Source organism: Serinus canaria, chromosome 21, assembly GCF_022539315.1.
Source record: "Serinus canaria isolate serCan28SL12 chromosome 21, serCan2020, whole genome shotgun sequence".
Classification (NCBI taxonomy): Eukaryota; Metazoa; Chordata; class Aves; order Passeriformes; family Fringillidae; genus Serinus; species Serinus canaria.
Genome location: NC_066334.1, coordinates 6,998,665 through 7,017,544, shown reverse-complemented (window position 1 = coordinate 7,017,544; position 18,880 = coordinate 6,998,665). Strand labels below are relative to the sequence as shown.

General features: G+C 49.3%; 1 protein-coding gene across 1 annotated transcript in view; it reads left to right on the top strand.

The window, feature by feature from the left end:
• The first annotated feature begins 5,601 nt into the window (after positions 1-5,601).
• RERE (arginine-glutamic acid dipeptide repeats) overlaps positions 5,602-18,880 on the top strand; it is a 164,604-nt gene continuing 151,325 nt past the window's right edge. The window contains 1 exon segment of the mRNA XM_030231967.2: positions 5,602-5,684. The gene's annotated coding sequence lies outside the window, so the exon portion shown is untranslated.

Here is an 18,880-nt window from a genome sequence, read left to right as displayed (position 1 = left end):
TAGGGCTGAAATTTTTTTGTTCCCTTTCAATGGGATTTTTTTCCCTTTGCACGGTGCACATCCTGGGCTTTGATAAATGAGTCTCACCAGACACTGTGGTAAGCCAACCTCTGCTAATATTCATTATGCAGAACCCACTAGGAAATGGTCTGAGTCAGGGAAATTGAAAACCTTTAAAAGATAAAAAGGTTTTAAATTTTTTTTAATTTAATGAGGAAACTAATTTATAACATTTTACATTTCCGGGATTTAAAATATTGAAGCTATGAAACGCAGAAATGTTGTGGCTGTATATGTGCTGTGTGTTAGAACCCTGACAATGGTCCCCCAGGAAATGGAGCTTTTCCCCCCAGATTGCTGAGCTCTTTGGGAGGTGTGCAGGGACAGGGTTTGGTGGGGTCAATGCTTGCACTGGGTGATGTCAGAGGCTTTTCCACCTCAGTGGTTCTGTGGCTCAGGCTTCAAAACTTCCTGGCAAAACAGAAGGACTGAGCCAACGCAGAGACTTTCAGGTGGCAGGAAATGCTTTAGGAGGTGGCAGAGGATGTTCAAGGATGTGCAGGCAGCCCCCGAGGTGGGGCTGGCTGGGTCCCACGGGCTCCCTGACCTCGTTCCCATCCCTGGCAGTGCCCAGGAGCTTCTCCCTGTCCCAGGGGGACACCAGCAGTGGCTGTGCCATGGTCACTGCCAGCCCAGCCTGTCCTGCTGGGAACTTGTTCCTCCAGCCTGGAGAAGTTGCATCAGCTCAGGGAAGGGCTCTGGGCTTTTCAGGGCTCGGCTCAGCCCCTGGCACTTGCTGCTCCCTCCAATGGGTGCAAATGTGCCCAGACTGATTTGAATCTCATTTCCATGGCTCCTGCTTTCACTGCAGCCCATACAGCCACTCCTAGACAGAGATCTCTGTGTCCTGGAGGAGTTCACACATATCCAGAGCACCTGGCCTCCAAGTGGGATGAGCCTTCCAAAAATTCCCGGGTAATATCTGTGGAAATGAGATTTTAAATTCCTGAGATTTCTACAGTAAACACAACAAAGCAGAAAACCCCCCAAAGCAAACAGTTTTCAGCTAAAGGACTGGTATTCAGCTATGACAAAGGGAAAGAGAGAATATAATCCTTTTTTGTGAGTGGAGTTAGGTCATCTGTAAAAGCCTCTCAGAATATTATCTCCCGAGCTAATCGCTGTATTGACATTTGCCTGTTTCATTAGAGCTGAGTTTTTACTGCATTGCTGAGGTTACAACCTGACTCATCTGTCATGGTCAAGGACTGGTTTGTAATTTCATGACTGGAGAATTAAAAACTGAAAAACCCCTCCGTTATTTCAACTAGTTGGGCTGAAATGGTGTTCACAAAATTCTCAGTAGTGCTGTGTTTTGACTTCATAGTTCCTAGTTAGATTTTTTTCCTCATAGATTTTTGTTTCAATCAGTTGGCAAAATGTCAGTTATTAAAAAAGGAGCCACATTAAAACAGACTTGTAAAGAGGTAATTTTAAAAAGTTAAATACAGCACATACACTGCCATATGGGTGTCAAATAAAATAGGTGCAAGGGTTGGCAAAGGGAGAAAGAACCTCCCAGGGGACTTTTGCCACAGTTTGGTTTTGTTCCCCTGAAATGAAGGAGATGGAATGGTAACAGGTGAAACGTGGTGTGATTTTTCATGACAACAACACCACCACAATAACAGCAATAATTTGAGGCTCCTGCTGTTTCCTTCCTCAGTGGATCTGGGGGTGCCCAGAAGAGCTGAACCCTGTGACTGAGGGTCCCAAAGGAGGGGGTGGGAGATGGGGAACCAAGCAGGGCTGGGAGCCAGGAGCTCCAGAGCCAGAACACTCAGCAGGAACTGTGCTGCTCAGATCCTCACAAATATCCAGGGGTAAGGAGCAGGAATGTGAGGATTAACATTCTGTGTGGGTACCCCTGTGGCACGCTGGAATTTCGGTGTCTCAGTGGATTTGGCCAATTAGGCTTGCTCTGTGTCAGCAGTTCCCACCCCTGGGAGCTCTGGGAGACAGAGGCACCAAACACCCAGAGATTCCCACCTGCCCTGCCAGAGTAGAGCCTGCCAGGCTCTCCCAGGGCCAATCTGCATGAACGTCAGACATTTCACACACTGAGCACAGAACGTGCCCCCTGGTCCCACCAGTGACCTCTCTGCACGTGGGTGTGAGATCTGCTGTGAGCACACAGAGGGACAAAGGTCTCCCTCAGCAGCATCTGGGGCTTCCTGGATCTTCCTTGGGTTAACTGAACCCCGTGCCTTTAGCTGGGAGAACATCATGGGACGAGCTCTGTGGCTTTGTTTATTATTGTCCACAGGGAGAGCTGCAGCTCTGCCAAAGGAAAAAAAAAAAAAGACAACCCCAAAAAAGCAGCAGCTTCAAGAGCTATTCCTGCAGCAATCCCCTGGCTAGGAACCAAAGTCATAATTGGATCACTGGGTGGTGGTGTGAGGATGTGGCTGTGCCTGCTAGGACTGGCTGGGGATAATTTTGGGGGGTACAGATGTTTATTACACAACAGAATCCCAGACTGGCTTGGGGTGGAAAGGACCTCAAAGCCCACCCAGTGCCACCCCTGCCATGGCAGGGACAGCTCCCACTGTCCCAGGCTGGCCTTGGGCACTGCCAGGGATCCAGGGGCAGCCACAGCTGCTCTGGGCACTCTGTGCCAGGCCTGCCCACCCTCCCAGGGAACAATTCCTGCCCAGTATCCCATCCAGCCCTGCCCTCTGTCCCTCCAGCCCTTGGAAATCCTCTCTCTCCTTCCTCCCTGCAGCTCCTTCAGGTCCTGGAAGGCCACAATGAGGTCACCCCAGAGCTTCTCTTTTCCAGGGTGAACAACCCCAATTCTCTCGGCCTTTCCTTGTGCCCCATCCCTCTAATCAAGGCAGTGGCCTCCTCTGCTCTAGGATACACACATTAGACATATATTTGTGAGGCTATTCCCCCCCAGAAGTGCTTGGGTTTGTTTAACAACAAAATCTGGCATCAGAATGTTGTGAGTAAACATTTCTAATCCTCGTGTGGCCACTCCCTCAGCAGGGCAGAGGAGAGGAAAGGGGAAGAGAAAGGGGGAGAGGCTGCTGTGGAGAATTTCCCCATCACAGAGAGAGCGACTGGGAAAAGCTGAAGGCAAACCTGCCACCGTGGCAATTTGTGGAGATTTTAATGCAGACATCCAGAGGCCAAGGAACATGAAATTGTAATTAGTGCAGAAAATAGGAGAGATGGAATCAGGCTCCATCAAGGACAGCCTAAGTGCAGCTCCGAGATGGCTGTGGCAGCCCCTGAGCTGATGTGCATTTCCAGACCTTATCTAAATGAGTTATTAGAACACAATCTGCTCTGTCTCTCACCCTCTGGTGGTAATGCCCCCGAAGTTATGCTGGGGATAAATTTGTCCTGTGTGTTCAGGGCAGAGAATTGAATTCCTCTGATGTGCCGAGCTCAGATCTCCTTGTGTGTTCCCTTCTCTTCAGCGAGAACAGTTCCCACTTCCCCCTGCTGAAGGCAATAACAGCCTCAAACTTATCTCTGCAGCACCACTGGAATCGACCACGGAGACAGTTTACAGAGACAGCAAACAGTTGGGGTTACACGGGTGTAATTGAGGGCAAAATCTGCCCTGACAAGGCCGAGTGCCTTTTCAGAAGGAAGATATAATTCCACATGAAAATGCTCAGATGCCCGGGAAGAATGTGTGACTTTCTTTACAGCCATGTGATTTATTTTGCTGGCCTGTGGAGGAGAGGTGAGGTTAATGTTAAATAACAAGTTTGCTCTATTTTCAGCTCTGGTACCTTTGTGTTATCTTGTCTAAATATGTGATAGCTTGGATATGAAGAAGCTTAAAAAATCTCCTAAGTGACCAAGTGTTTTATTAATTGCTACTCGGTAATTTGGAATTCTGCTGTTGTGTCAACTTCCTCGCTGCACAGAGCAGCAAGAAGCAGCATCAGCTGTTTATCCAGCAAAGCACTTATGCATAATGTGAACATTCAGTGCAGGGCCAGCAACAGCAGCTTAGTGTGACTGATGCAGAGTGTGAACCTTGGAGGGCTGATGGGCCAGAGCTTCTGACAGAGCCACAAAATTCTGTACCTCGCCTCCCATTGAAGACACTTCACACACATTTAGTCCTGAGGCTGATGGCTGTTCACTAATTCATGAGAACGAGCCAGCTCGGGGCCAACAGCGCACGTCGGACACGTCCAGGACAGAGGGACATGAGCACAGCAGGGCTGCTCGGCCCGGGGCACCGGGGTCACCCTCACTGGGCTGGCTGTCCCTGAGTGTCCTGGGCCAGCCTTGGGTACCGGGGTCACCCTCACTGGGCTGGCTGTCCCTGAGTGTCCTGGGCCAAACTTTGGTACTGGGGTCACCCTCACTGGGCTGGCTGTCCCTGAGTGTCCTGGGCCAGCCTTGGGTACCGGGGTCACACTCACTGGGCTGGCTGTCCCTGAGTGTCCTGGGCCAGCCTTGGGTACCGGGGTCACCCTCACTGGGCTGGCTGTCCCTGAGTGTCCTGGGCCAGCCTTGGGTACCAGGGTCACCCTCACTGGGCTGGCTGTCCCTGAGTGTCCTGGGCCAGCCTTGGGTACTGCGGTCACCCTCACAGGGCTGGCTGTTCCTCAGAGTGTCCTGGGCCAGCCTTGGGCACGGGTGCCACCCTCACCACGGTCACCTTCACAGGGCTGGCTGTCCCTGAGTGTGTCCTGGGCCAGCCTGGGCCAGGGGAAGCAGCAGGATGGGATGGGATGAATGGACTGTAAGGTCCCTCCAAGCCAAACCATGCAGCGGCTCTGTCAATTTCCCCCTGGAGCCTCTGTCAATTTCCACTCCACCGGGAGGGCTCAGGTCGGACCTCTGGAGGTCTGCGCTGTCGGGCTGGACCTTTGGACACGCAGGATTCCCTCACGTGAAGGGTGGTCAGACACTGGCAGGGGCTGCCCAGCGGGGCTTGGTGTCCCCATGGCCGGAGGAGCCCAGGGAAGAATGGAGGTGGCACTCAGCGCCCTGGGTGAGGGCACGGTGGGCTGGACTCGATGGTCCCACAGGTCCTTTCGAACCTCACCGGTGTCGCGATTCCACAGTCGACACCTGGGCTGGGAGAGGCGAGGGACAAAGACAAAACAAGCCCCGTGGCTCTCGAACAGCGATTATGGAACCGGCCCGCAGAACCAGGGGTAGGGAAGGAAGGAAGGAAGGAGGGGAAGGAGGAAGAAGGGGCCAAGCCGCCCCTCCCTCTCTCCCTCACAGCCGCCTTTGTGCCCGGCGCCGCCCCCGCCTCCCCTCGCGTTTAAATGCCCTCCATCCCGCGCCGCCATTGGCCGGCGGGTCACGCGGCGCGGCGCGGCGGCCAATGGCGCGCGGCGATACTGGCGGGGCGCGCGGCCGGCGGCGTTGCTGGGTGCCCGCGGTGCGTGCGTGCGCGAGGGCAGGGGCGGGCGGGGGCAGCGCGGGACCGGCGGCCGCTCCTCCTCCTCCTCCTCCTCCTCCTCCTCCTCCTCCTCCGTCCCCTCCTTGTTCCCCGGGAAGATGCCCCTGGGCTGCCGCTGCTGAGGCACCGCACCGCGCGGGGTCCCCGCCGCTCGCTCCCCCCCCGCGCCGCCGCCGCCGCCGCTTTGTCCCGGCAGCGCCCCGGAGCCGCCGCGGATGGTGTAGAGCCCGCCGAGGTGGGTGGGCCGCGGTGGCGGGGAGAGGCCGCGGGGAGGGAGCGAGCCCCGCCGGGCCGCGGGGATGCTCCGCGGGGGCTCCGGGAGTTGTGCCTGCCGGGGCTGGGCTGCGTGCGTGCGCTCGGGGTTATTTGTTCGGTTCGGCCGCGGCTCTTGGTTTGTTTCTTTATTTTGCTGCTCGTCTGTCGTGTCTGCCTGATGCTCCGTAGGGATAAATGTGCACAGGGAAAGGCTTAACTTGTTGGCCATCCAAATAAAGGGGGTGTATGACTTAGGTATGATTTAAATGCACGCACACGGGTGAACGGCTTAGCTGTTTAAAAGGCACACTTGCTTTCATGTGTGTAGGTATGGAATCCTGAAATGAAGATTTTATGCAAATTGATTTAATCATAACATTTTCGGTAGCATAGGAAGGGGTGGGGTTTTCTCTTTCTTCTTCTTCTTTTTTTTTTTTTTTTTTCTCTTTCGTTTGTTTTGTTTTGTTCCCATTTCTCTTTCTAAAGCGTGAAAAGAAGATGCCCAGAATCAGGAAAGTAGTAGGAGGCAGACAACATTGGAGGTTTCATTGCTGAAACTGACTGCTCAAGAAATTGCTGGGAAGAAAACAATATGATTCATTGTTGAGGTGTCTCTGCCCTTAGATTTATTTTTACAGGCTGCTTGCAGTTATTTTGGTTTGCTGAGTTCTTATGCTGAGTTTTTCCTCGAAGTAGCAGCGTTCTTGGAGATGAGGAGCTCAGAGGGTTTTTGTGCAGTCAGCAGGCTGCTGTCTGATGGCTGTTTACTCCTGGCTTACATTGGCCAATTATTGAAATCAAAGGTGTTATTTCTCGTGTGCACCCGTGCAGCTGAATTGAGGAGCCTCTCGCGGTAGTTCACCCTGTTAGAATTCAGTAAAAATGCTCTCTCAGAACAGATCTGAAGTGACAATTCAGGTACTAAAATGTGGGGTTTAACCAGATATAAATGAACACTGTGTCAAAAGAAGTAGTTCTTGGTGGTGAAAGGCGCATGTCAAATTTTTGAATAATGTGCAACGTAAAACATATTTTTTTGTTGTTCTGGTATTGCCAGGCAAACATTTTGGGCTTTTCTTTCTTTTTTTTTTATTTTTTTTCCTTTTGATACCCAGCTCCCTTAGAACTGAGCAATCCATGGTGGTTAAGAGGCGTGGAACCGTTTCTATGATAATAAAAGCACTTCTGCTAAAGACGTCTCCTCCTGGTTTTCCTGCTGGAGTTGGCCCCAGGGGTGCCGGAGGGGGCTGCTGTCCGTGCCCGGCGTGCCCAGGGCCGGTTTTGGGTGTCCGCGGCCGCGCGGGGAGGGCAGAGCAGGAGGCGGCTGCACACAATGCCCGGGCTGCGAGCTCATTGTTCTTGTGCGCCCGCCGCCGCCGGGACTCCGCTGCCTGCACGGCGCCTTTCTCCCGGAGCGGGGCCACGGAGCGGAGCCCCGGCAGCCTTTCTGCCCTTCCCCGCTTCCCCAGGACGGCCTTCGGTGCCCGGCAGGAGGAGAAGGGGGAATCGGAGCCCGCGTGTGCGCTGTGCTGCGCGGGGCGGATGGAGCGGGAGCACGCGAGGTGAGGCTGGGAAGTGCAGTGCACTCCATTGAACTTTCCTTCCTCTCCTTCCTCTCCTTCCTCTCCTTCCTCTCCTTCCTCTCCTTCCTCTCCTTCCTCTCCTTCCTCTCCTTCCTCTCCTTCCTCTCCTTCCTCTCCTTCCTCTCCTTCCTCTCCTTCCTCTCCTTCCTCTCCTTCCTCTCCTTCCTCTCCTTCCTCTCCTTCCTCTCCTCCTTCCCCGGACCCCCCTGCCTGGCAGCGGGCACAGCCGCTCCTCACAGCCCCTGCTGCCTGCGGGCTCGCTCCGTGTGCGGGGGAAACTGCTGCCAGGGGAGGGCACGGCACAGAAAAGCCTCGGGATGACAAAAGCAAGAGGAAGTGCAGAGCTTGACTCCGGTGTACACACGGTTTCCCTTCCTGGTGATTGTTTCAGGCTTTTGTTTTGCCAGCAGTGTCTGTGGAAAGGCCCAGAGCAGCTGTGCAATTGTGGGGTGTCGGGAGCTGGGGTGCACCCCCGGGTCACTGAGTGCAGCCCCTTCCTCCTTGCAGGGCTGGGCATGGAAAGGAGCAACTGCTGCACAAAGCCTGGAGATTTGGGGTGGTTAGGCTGGTGAGGTCTGGTAAAATCTCAGCTGGCTAGCTGGTGAGGCTGAGGTGTGCAGAAGGGAGTGCAGAATAATGTGGCTGTTGAGCAAAAGTTGCCAGTGTGCTGGATCCTTTGGAAAACAGGAAACAGTGACTGTCATGGTTTAATCATGAGGTCTCCGAGTTTTGGTTTTGGCTCTTTAGCTGACTTCAGTGTGTAATTGGGGTAAATGACTTCATTTTCCTCACCTGAATGAAATGTGGTGGTTGCCTCTGGGTTGAGGACACTTTTGGGGTATTTTTCTCCCACTCCCAGCTTTGGTGTGGCCAGAGACTGTGGCTATTGTCTGTCTGAATGCTGTGAGGTCAGAGAGGTGCAGGGAAGCACTTGTGCTGCCTCTCTGTGCCTCTGGGGTGCCTGTGCCCTGTGAATTTGTGCTCTGCGGGGACTGGGATGGGTAACTCTGCCCCTGGACAAAGCTCCTGATGCTCCTGTGCAAAACAGGGAGCATTTCCTGGGCAGAAAAGGTGAGTGGGACCAGGAGAGAGAGCCCTGCCCTCTCCAGTTATTCCTGTGGCTCAGCAGGCAGTGATTTCTGTGTGTCCAGGGGTTTGTTTTACCTTGGTGGGGGTTGTTTGCCTGCAGAGTCCTTCCTGTGGACTTGTGGGTGCAGATTCAGGGCTGCCCCAGCAAAGTAAGTGACAAAATTCATGAGTTTGAGGAGATATGTGTGTGTGATTTTCAAAGGTGTGAACTTTTGGGAGGGTCAGGTTGGATTTCAGGGAAGGTTCTTCCCCCAGAGGGTGCTGGGCACTGCCCAAGGAATGGGCACGGCCCCGAGGCTGCTGGAGCTCCAGGAGCTCTAAGGGATGCTCAGGGTGGGATTTTGGGGTGTCTGGGCAGGGCTGAGAGCTGGACTCTGATCCCCATGGGTCCCTTCCAGCTCAGGAGATTCTGTGATCCTGTAATTGTTAACACCGGTTGCAACTTAGGTGAGAAAAAGGGCATTTTGATGGTCTAATAACTGACTTTTTAAAATAACCCTCAATCTGGAAATTTATTCTCACAGCTCCAAAATGCATCTTTCTGTGGGTGCCACGCCGGGTGGCTGTTTCACCCATAAAGAACTTCTTTCAGTTTTGGGACAGGAGGGGCCCCAGGTGTGCCAGGCTGGGTTAGTGCAGGGGTAATGGCCCTGCCGAAGGTGCTGTGTCCTCTCAGCAGGGCTGTTCCCAGCCCGCATTGCCCGAGGGGCTCTGACTTCATTCGAGCTCTGTGAGGGACCCTGTGAGCCTCAGTGCCAGGTTACACTCTGCTCGTGGGGAGTGAACAGTGCCCGGATTGTGCTTAATTTCTAGTCGGGAAAATAATGACAATTGGAAAACAATTAGTTATTATGTGATTCTGAAATAAGATGAGGGAGCAAGGACATAAATTAAAAAGGGGTGGCTGGGGCTGGAGTTAACCATTAAAAACCCAAACAAACTCAAAACAACCAGCTCTAAGTTTCTAATGAGCTGCTATTTGGGGTTTTTTTTAAGTGGCATCCTGGCTAGACTAACTATTTTTAATGTTCAGCTATTTTTCACTCTGGTTTTACTATATGTTGCAGTTGTCTCAGTTGCATGAAGTCTAAACAAATCATCCTGCTTCACTTAAAGGGATGCATACTCTCTGATTTTAGCTCGGAGCTTAAATTTAAATCAATAGGTTGAAAATGCAGCATATTTTTAAGTGAAACCTGTGTTTGAACCATAACAGAACAAACCCCCTATTGATTGGAAACCTGTTTATCCAATGTGCTTCTTTTTAAAGCTGCCTGAAATGAAGTTTGCAGGTTCCTGCTGAGGACTTGGTTGGCTGGGCCAGGGATGTGGGGAGGAGTGTGAGGCTGGCACTGGGGGAGGTGAGTGTGATCAGCTGCTCTTTGGGATGGCTTTTCCAGCAAGCTGCTGGGAGAAAACCCCTGCCCTCCTTGCAGTGATAGAGGTGTGGGGAGCAGGATCCACAAGGCAGCTTTGTGCTCTGGCTGTGGCCTTGCCAGCAGCGTTTTGCACAGGCTTTGCTAATGTTGGTGGCTGTGCCCAAGTGCTCCTTTCAGAGAGGCTGATGGGGGAACAAAGGAGCAAACAAGATATGAATGCTGCACTGGCTCCTTGTGCCTTCAGCCCGCGGGGCAAGGGCTGCCTGGAAGGGACTGAAAAGCACAAGCAGATCGAAATATTGGCCTGGCTGTGCCTGCCTCAATAGGTGTTGTGTGCTTGGCTGGGGTTTGTTTTTTAATGCAAATGTTTGTTATTTCACTGAGCACCCAGGGTTGTACACTGACCTGGAGAAAAGTGAAACTAGCGAGGATACAAACATCACTTTTCCCTCTGTGCCCAGCGGGGGGAATGGTCACCAGTTTGTATTTGGTTTTTTTTTTTTTCCTTTGGAATTCTTGTGTTTGGAATGCACTGTGTCGGAGGTGCTGGTGTTTCTCTGGATTCCAGACAGAAAGGGTTCTATTTGCATTTGGCATCTTAATTATGTTAGAAGTGCAGTTCTGAAAATCTAGATCACTTTGGGAATCATATAAATTCCACAGATGAAAAAGTAAGTTTTGATGATTGAGTGAGTGAAAAATGGGCTGTTCTCTGACTGTGCAGGTTGTCTTTTGTTCTTCCTACAGAACACAAATGAGAGGCCAGTTCACATTATAAGATTCAGGATAAGTGGAAGAAAATGAGTGCTCGTTAATTTTGAGGTCTTAGTTAATCTATGTATTTAATCTACTTGTCTGTAATAAAAAAAAGTTACCATGGTATTATTAATCCCTGACTGAGAGCCAATTCTGGCCTGTTTCAGATGTGTAACAGGATTTCTCTTTTATGATGATGGGTGTTCCATGATCTTTTCTAGTACAGGCAGTGAGGGCTGGAGTGTAAATTTATTTTCCTGATCAGCAGGACTGATGAAGGTTCTGTTTTAGTGTTTCTGCTGAGACAACAGGAGCTGATGAGTCCTGAAGTTTGCTCCCTCCATCCCTGTTGCCAGTGAAATCCTCTTTTTTCCTCTGTCCTTCCTAGCAGTTGAGTGGGCAATAACATGGCTGTGCCTGCGGGCTCCTGGCTGCCAAGCAAAGGCCCAAATGCTGCTTTCTGTCTGGCCATGCCTTGCTGGGGATGTAATTAATTAGAGGGTTTTTTCCTATCCATCTGCTGGCTTGCACAAAACTTTCAGGAATGTTGGTTATTGCTGAGATGACTGTCGTGGCAGGCTGGTTGGAAACTCATTATGCACTAGGAGTTACTGGCATGAAATAAGAGAAGGAGGGAATTGGGGAGGGGGAAGGGGGAACTGAGGTGAATTAGGGAAGTTTGTTTTCTCTGAGGAAAGGGGATAAAGAAAGAGAAAGGAAGTTGTGTCATCCAGTGCTAATAAATATTTCTGTCTGGGTGATGAGCAGTGTCTCCTTTATGCTGGTCCTTTTCATGTGGCCAACTGGTTTGGGGTGGAAGCAGACAAATTATTGGGCACTGGGCCCATCTTCCTGCAGATTTTCCTTCTCTTTTTTTGGAGCTCTTTGAAAGCACTGTAGTGTCAGCTGGTCTGGGAGCAGGCATCTCCTACAACTGTTGGTGAAATACACAGGGGAAACGTTCTTGTCATGTGGTAAAAATGAATAAAACCAGTGAGGAGCAGAATTTCTTACCGGTGAGAAGTCGCTGTTTGAACTTTTAGAAAGCCCAGCTTTTGTTTGGTTTGATGTGAATCTGTGTGTGTGTTTGAAGCATTTTCCCCCCCGTGCAGCAGGTGTTCAGTGCTGTGGCAGCACGGGGTAGGTGCCAGTTCTCCTGCCCTGAAGGACAGGTGACTTCCAGCAGCCCTTCTGTGCCTGAGCTTTAGGAAATGGCTCTGGACACTTCACTCAGGGGGGCTCTGACCCCTGGGATCTCAGCCCTGCACTCAGAGCTTGCCTCAGCAGCCTTTGAGCACTGCCTGTTCCATCACCACCCATGTATTGCACAAACTGACACATGCTCTCATTTTAGCTCATGTCTTTAAAATTTTAACAAAAGCTGAGCCAGAGAGGCCTTTTCTCTGTTGCTGCTGAGGTCACAGTGGTCTGGAGGGAGCTGGTAGGACTGCACCATGTTCTAAACCTGGGCACCTGCAGTAATGATGTGGTTGCATTGCAAAGGAAAGCAGGATGATCTAGACTTGAGTGTTTTGGTGTGGTGAAATAGAGAATTAAACCAGAATATGATGGTTTCTGTCAAAGCTTACTGTTTTGGCAACCAGTTTATTCCCTGGTCTAAAGAAAATGGCAAATTCAGTTAGTAATTAACTATGCATTATAGGGTGTTAGGGGATCAGCAGCTTTGTGCTAAATATCAAAGCTATTAAATATATGTGTTTAAGGATTATGAATCTTCTCAAACAAGTGCATATATGGCAGTAGTCTGCTGATGCCAGCGTCCACAAGGGACTGGAATATGTTTACAGGAAAAGTGTCATGAATATGAAAGAAGAAAGTGCTGTAGATCATGGAATTCTGGTCCTTTAAGGGCTGTATTTCCCTGAGAAATACCCAGTAAAAAGCAGTGGTGTCAGGCAGTTGGGACCTTCAGAGGGGCTTTGAATGAAGAAGAGCCCAGGTTCATCAGAGCAGTTGCTCCCTGCTTTAAGTGAAGGAAACCCAATTTACCAATGGCTGTGTGTCCTTTGGTGCCTGGTACTGCTGTGCCAGGGGTGCAGCCTGGCTGAGAGGGAATGCAGTGTCTCCATTAAAGATCTTCTAATGAGGTCGGTGCAGGAGACTTAAACACTTAATCCTCATTTCTACAAACTGGGAGTGAGATGCAGGAAATCTAATTTATGTCTCTAAGGTCATTCATTTTCATGAAACTTAATAGACCTGGCTCTGACTGCTCCTTAAACCATTGAATTATGTTACTTGCCTTCCAACATGAACCCTTCAGATGAGAACCTTTACTCCATGATTCAACAAACCTATTTACCTGTACACTTAAAGATTGCTGTGTGTCAAATGCCCAGCTAGTAACTCCCAGGAAATAACTGCCTTAACCCCTTGATGTGCCCCTCCTGTCTGTGGCTGGTCAGGGAAACCAGTGAGAATCCAGGTTCTCTTCTGCTCTGCTGGAACAGTCCTGGCTGCTGTTGGAATGCTCAGAGTTCTGAGCTACTGGAGAGCAGTAGGTGAAAAGGCAGTGGTGCACACAGTCTGGCAGTCTGAAGGTTGTTTTTTAGTGGTACTGATTCCTGGGGAGGTTCTGGATTTATCAGTGACACATTCCTGTATCCCACTTGTCCTTTTGCAGGTCACTAGAAATGGATGTGACTTGTAACATGTTTATTTTGTACCTCTGCTTAGGTGTTTTTTATAATTCTGCCCATTTCTCCACTGTAGACTTTGAGATTCTCCCTGTTCTGCTTTTTGGTGATTAACGTGAGTGTTTGAGGATGTTTCTTTTTCCCTGAGTTTCGGTCCCTGTGACAGCTCACCTTCCAGGGCTGCTTTGTTAAACAGCCTGTAAACAGCATATCTGCTCATTCTTCTGGCTGGAAAAAGTCATTTGATTCTTATTTCCTGCTTGTCTTCATGCTGAATAGCCTCAGTCCTTCATTGTTGGGTTTTATTGTGTAAGTGCTTCTCTTTGGAGCGTGAGCAGCGCTGGCTTCTCTGGGTGCTCGCTGCTCTCTGCAGCCCTGCCTCAATTAACGGGCTCTTCCTGCGCTAATTAGTCAGCAAATAACTCCTTCCACGGCTTTTGTCCCAAAGTACAGTTGGCAAGATGTGGAATGTAATTACTTTTGGGTGTGTTTAGTCAAGTCTTGGAGTCCCCAGAAGTTCCCTTGGTGTCCTGCTCTGGTGAACATCTGGGCTGTTCCTGGAGAGGGGCTGGGAGGGATTCCTGGAGAATCCCTGGCTCAGGACACGGAACCTGAACGTGTGTCCTGTGTTAGATCCCCAGCACAGTACACCCAGGTAATAGCTTTCATTCCTGGAGATGATCAAGGGTCAGGGTACAAGCAGGCAACAAGTGAGACTGGGGAGATTCCGGGTTGTTCATTCCTGACCAGAATTTAGATGTTGGTACCACAGCATCTGGGTCGTGCTCCAGAACTTCCAGGAGTCACCAGACTCATTGCATGACCTTGAGCCAAGGAACTCCTTGCAGTTTTGTTCTTGTGCTTACAGGAGAGGTGCGAGGCTGCTTTGTTATCAGGGAGCTTTATGGCTGTTGGGCAATGAGAAAGTGCCAATTCCCTGGGTCTGTTTACTCTGCTAATCTCAAAATGCGTTTAACTTAAACACCATGTTTCCTTTTTGCAGTGATTGTAAACGCGGTAGTTAATGAGAAAACCCATAAATATATAAATAGAAATATGTGCATGTAATGGTATGTTTACATCAAACATCCCTGAGCTCTGCTCCATGTCACTGCAGACCACCACGTTCTCACTGTACCTTTGACTTTAAGGCATTTGCTCTTCTTTTACTTAAAGGCCTAAATCTGATGGCATCTGTGTGTTGTATCTTTGCATTTGTTATTTTGTGTCCCACTGTATCTGTTTGGTATTTCTTGTCCATAGCAAAGTAGTTGAGGTTTTTGCCATACCAGCAGCTGTAGAGAATATCTAATTCCTTGGTATTGAATGGAAATTATTCTTATTGTTTCTTAAATGCCTCTTCTGGTAGATGCCAAATTTGAGCTAAATTAATTTTTCTTTTCCTTAAAAGTTTTAGAACAAATTTGTGGTTTGCTGTTTTCTGTGGTTTTCAGAACTCTTTCATGTCTTGTCCTGGATCAAGTTTGCCTTTGAAGTAAGCTTTGTAGGAATAATCTTGCCCTTGGATTAGGTATTTGTGCATTCAGTGGAGCAGAAGGATGAGGCAGGACAGCTCTGGGTGTTCCTGGTGCTGAGTCCTGCCTTGGTGTCCCTCCTGTTCCTGAGGGGCTCCTGCAGAGAGCCCTTCCCTGTCAACCCTGGAAATACTCCCTGGGGAGCCTTCTCTCTGCCTCCTGAAGCTGCAGGGGTTGGGATTTCACTTCCAGGTGCACAGAGGTGAAGTTCTGAATGTTGAATGAGCCTTCCAGCATGGGAGGGGAGGTGGAGTCACCCCACTGGAGGCTGAGGAAAAGCCAGGGGGATATTTCCTATGTACATGTTTGGTTTTAATAAAAATATGTTCTGTAGAATGCAGTTCAGTAGGAACATAATTTGCACCTCATTTAAATAAGGTTTTTCAATCAGTCTGTGGTCCAGTGGGTGTATGAAGAATCAAATCTGTGTTCTCTCTTCCCTGGGGAGAGGAGGGGCAGGCTCCGGGGAGGAAAATGAGGCAGAAGAGATTAATACTTGCAGTGCAGGAAACACTGATCCCTCTGTGATCTAAAGTTTCTGTTTGAAGCCCAACCAGGTCTATTCTCTGTGTGCCTGGATGTGTTTTGAGCTGCTGTGGCCTTTCTGTCTGGGCTGGGATTAGAGAAGAGGCGGTGGCTGTAGTGAGCTGGTGTCACAAGTAAAACCAAAGTAGTCCTTAAACTCTAAAATAAAACTCAAACAATTATCAGGGAGCATGGCTGGGGCAGGACGGTTTCCTTCTCTTGTGAGTGTACTTAGGCATGTGCGTGAGTTTGTCTCATTTCTTGAATGTGATTGATTTTTTTCCCTCTAGTTGGGTGTTTTTTTCAGGTGCACTGCGTTCATTTTCCACATTATGTTGATACAGAAAGACACCAGACTTAAAAGGTACCTTAAAAGTGCCTCTTGGCAGCAGCAAAGCCCTTGTCTTCAGTGCTCAGACAAATGCCTCAAAAAACACTTCCAGTTTGGAGAGGAGTGGATTTTGTGTGGGCAGAACCTATTGGAGTAGCATCCTTAAGCATCCCTGGGAGATTGCTGCCTGCTTAGCTCCTTGATGTTCCCAGCTCTCAGGTCATCAGCTCCTGCTTGCAGAAATAGGGCTTCAGGGGCCAGCCATCCATGGCAGGCTTTGACTCCTGCAGCTGTGGGGAGATGTTTCTGCTGCTTCAGAAGGCTGCAGATGTTAAGTGTTTGTCAGGAGGAGCTGGAGCGTGCCACGTGCCTGATGTGCCTGCTCTGGTGACTTGATTAGCTCTGGCTTTGGACTGCAGATAAATTGGCTGTCAGCGAGGGCTGCCAGTGTTGTCTCTATAGCACAGCACAATTTTGAGGTGTTTTGGGTGGTTTTTAAAGCCACTGATATCAAAACAAACCCTGAGTGCTCTGGGGACCGAGCCTGCCTGAACTGGGAGCTTTCACCTTAGTGAGAAACTGAGATGGGGGGAGCACTGGAGTCTGACTTTTGGGGTAGCCCTGGGTAGGGAAATGCAGCAGATCATTGCAGAGGAGGGAGCTGCTAAATGCTGTCAGAGTGCAGCACCTCAGGGGCTTGCCTTGCACGTGGGGAAGTCCTGAGCCCCAGCACCCTCCCAGATCCCTGCAGGAGCTGGGAATCCACGGGAATTGCATTTGGCTGCTGCCATTAGTGGAGTGTGTTCCTGAGAGGACAAAGCCTTTGTGTAGTCTGGCTTTTTGATGCTCCCGAGCTTGAGGAAACCCACATTTCTCTGTAGTGGTAACTCATTCAGCTGTGTCTAAAATGTGATTCTCTCTTGTAGGAGGCAAAAATATTTGCTATGCCTTTAGTTCTCAGTGAAGTGTCAGAGCTGAAACACGTTTAAAGGAAGATCACAAGGTTTAATTTTGCTTGCTTGTGCACTTTTTTTCTCCAGCATGGGATTTCTTGCTATTTTCTTGGTGTGAAAAAGAGCAAGCCCCATCCAAAAGGAAAATGAAAAAAAAAAAAAGGTGGAAAAAGGAAGGGTTTGGGGAATGTGCTTCTCAAAAAGAATGTGACAGCTCACCTACACATCACTTCATTCTGTGTGTGTCAGGAGAGTTCATCAGAGATGTATTTGCTCATCTGTGTTAAAGAGAATTCCTTCTGTGACTGAGCAGCTGTAAAGCTCAGAGTTACACAGCTGGAGGTTGAGGTGAGAAAGTGATTCAGGGTTGGGCCACAGGTAGGTGCCACTTCTGTGTTGGTGGCAGTTTGATTGTTGGAGTGAGATTTTGGATTTCATTCTTCCCAGAGCAGGGAGGGGTTGGACACACCCGTGAGCCCTGAGTGGCCCTGGAGTGGCCAGTGTTGGCCTGCCTGGACTGGCTGCTGCTTGCCACTCGTTTGAGGCAGTGGCTGTGGTCAGAGGAAGCAGGAAAAGCTTTCTGGAGGCTCCCAGGCAGTTGGAAACATTTCTGCCTGGGTTTAGGAGAAGAGGAAAGAGCTGTGCAGATGATTATTAGGGGAGCTTGGGAGTGCAAACTGTATTTATTGGAAAGAAGCCAGCTCTTAAACAGAACTGTAAAGACCCGTGCTCTGATCAGCTTTTGAATGTGGAAAGAGCTCCCCGGTCTGAATTACAGGGCTCTGCTTAAATGATTACATGAGGTATGTTTAAAAATAGCAAATGTCTTTTATGTCCAGTCAAATAAGGTTCTTGGCAGTCAAATGAAATCTATGTTGACTTCCATCTGACAGCCAAGTGACTCAAATTCTATGTTTCCTAAAGGAAAATGGCTTTTTTATTTTTAGTTTCCGATTAATTCCATTGTAGCCTGGAACAATAAATAATCTTGTACTGGATTTTCTTTATAAAAGTAGGATCCATAACTCTGCAAGTGAGCTTTAGTTTGAAACAGGGGGGGTTTAAATGCTGTGCTAAGGCAAGTTAGAATTTGTGAGGGCTCTTTTTTCAGTGGGAAATGGTCTGTTGAATGCTTCTCCAGCATGTTCCTGTGCACTTCAGCTTGCCAGATTAACGGAGCCATTAGCAATAGCCACTCCTGCTCCTTCAGCCTGAAAGAGTTGGTGAGCATGGAGCTATATGTAGTTTGTATTTTTAATTAAACTTGTACTGGGATTATCTTGTATTACCAGCTACCTTCTAGAAGATTATGTTCATAAAAGGTTCATGAGTTGTTAAGTGGAAGAGATTAAAGTGATTGTTGGCGTGTTAGTAGAATTATTTGTTGCCTACGCAGCATTTGTTCATAGCTTTAATTTGCCAGTAATGGAAGACAAGTAAAATGCAAGCATCTGACTTTTAAAATCTACACTAGCTGACAAAACCAGGCTGTAGTTCAGAGCGATTGTCTTTTGTAGTATTATTCTTGTAATGTGATGTTTGCTTGCTCAGAAATATCGAGTGGAAGAATATTGTTCTCAGTGTTTTCGGTGCTCTTACATTCTGGTGATACTCCTAATGGTGTGACCAGAAATGTATTTTATTAAAAAATGGAAAACCACTTAAAGCGTGGAGGGGATAAAGGAGCACAAAGAACTGATGAGCAGATGCTGGAGGAGATGGTTTCTATTATAGTGGACTTGTAAATCCTTGCTGTGTTGGTCATTTAATCAATACGGGAGAGGTGTTGGAGGGATCCTGTGCTTAGGGAGATAATGTCTTTAAATGCAGTGCTTAGGATGATTTTATGCATCCAGACCTGTTTAGAATGAGCTGTGAAATAGGTCGGGCAGCATGAAGAATACAGCGGGTGTCTGTGCTGTTATCAAAACCCATTAGCGAGTTGTGGCTGCCTGAAAGGGTCCCTTTGTGGGGCTGGGGTCCCTCCGGAGCAGGGGGTGCCTGGCCTCCCTGGGCCATGAACGGTGCCTGTGTGCTGCAGCCACAATGCAGGCACAGTGGGAATAAATGGGAATAAACATCTGCTGCCTTTAATAATGGATGCCAGGCAGCCTGGGCAGCTCCAGGCTGCACTCGGTGTGTTTTACACCCAGCGAGTTAAAACAAACAGGGCAAACTTACATTGTGTGATTGTGCTGGGGAAACGTGAGCTGTTCCTTAGGGCTGGTCTGTGGGATGGAGTTCTGTGTGCACAGGGGGAATGGGGAGAGTGAACCCAGTTTCCAGTGCCTTCAGTGGTGCTGCAGGAATGTGGTCTGCTCTGGATGTGGTGTAAAAAAGATATTTTCCCCTCTCCTTTTTACCAAGG